Source organism: Stegostoma tigrinum, chromosome 27 (genome assembly GCF_030684315.1).
Source record: "Stegostoma tigrinum isolate sSteTig4 chromosome 27, sSteTig4.hap1, whole genome shotgun sequence".
NCBI classification, from domain to species: Eukaryota; Metazoa; Chordata; class Chondrichthyes; order Orectolobiformes; family Stegostomatidae; genus Stegostoma; species Stegostoma tigrinum.
In genome coordinates, this window is record NC_081380.1 from 34848909 (window position 1) to 34850232 (window position 1324).

Here is a 1324-nt window from a genome sequence, read left to right on the forward strand (position 1 = left end):
GATTTTATTGCCATTAATATGTGTAATACAGGAATAGATTAAGGAAGCAAAGCACAACGAACTAGTTGTGATATTAATTATTCTAACATGCGTGGTCTGGAGATGGGTGTTGAGGTGCAATGTCTCAGCTGTTGCCCACTTACTGGGAGCATGTTTGTCTCTGGCAGAATGGGCGCATGGTTCCTGAGGCTGTTGGGAGGGAGTCAAGCTTGGCTGCGCCTGGCCATGAGCAGCCTATGCAGAGACTGCAGGTGCTGAGGGCTTTGCTTTCAGTTTGGGTATGACACTGGGTTGCAGGCAAAATACTCCATGTGACTGAGGAAATCTCACTGAATGCATCAATTTGTTCTAATTGTTACATAGAAATATTTCCTGTGCATTTGAAATGTGTAAATGGTGAAATTCTGTATTTGAAACATGGATTAATTCATTTGAAGTACAATTAGCAGTGTAAGATTTGGAATAGGTATGCCTGAGATTTATTGAAATGAATTTTCCCTCCACTGTGATAAATTGAATAATTGAGGTTGGGTTCCAATGTGGGACCTTTTAAATCTTTCCCTAGTTTGTACCGTTGAGTAAGAGCTTGTACATGTGACCTACACACATAACCACATTTTTGTGAAAATATTACTGTGGGCCTCAGCTCTGAATGAAGAACAATTCCTCTATGGCCCAACTGAAATTAAAGGTAATGGGACTTTGTTTCGAAACATACTTGTTGCCTGGTAAATGGTAACATAATTGCTTATCTTGAAAACAGTTTCATTTTATCTTTACTATGGTGGGGTGGGTGTGGTAAAGGGTTGCTATTATCTATTGTTTCTTAGGAAACATTACCAGATGGTTCGAGAGCCACTTCAGTTGCTTTCATCAAAACCAGTTCTTAATAGGTGTGAAACTACATGGCTGTTGTATGACTAAAGGAGATATTCTCCTGATTATAGACAAACCAGATGGATGCAGATGAGGAGAGCAAGCTCTCTCCCTGCAAGACATCTGCTTGCTCCTTGAATGAGTCTTGCTTACACTGGACCATTACTGACCTGCACCATTCATTTGAGCACTGTCTTGTGAACAACTTTCTGACCTGCTAGAATTTACCTTTCACTGACATCAAGCATGTTTTCCTATCGTTGTGGTTTATTCTCATTTTGAGTAAAAAGGAATCAAATTATGTTAAAGCAGCCAATTTACTTTGCAAAACTGAACATGATGAAATCTCTGAAGAGAAATAGCTTGGGTGGTTGATCATCAGTTGCTGATCATTGAAGCTATCCAATCCAATTAGATCTGATTCCATTTTTTTTAAAAAAAACAATCA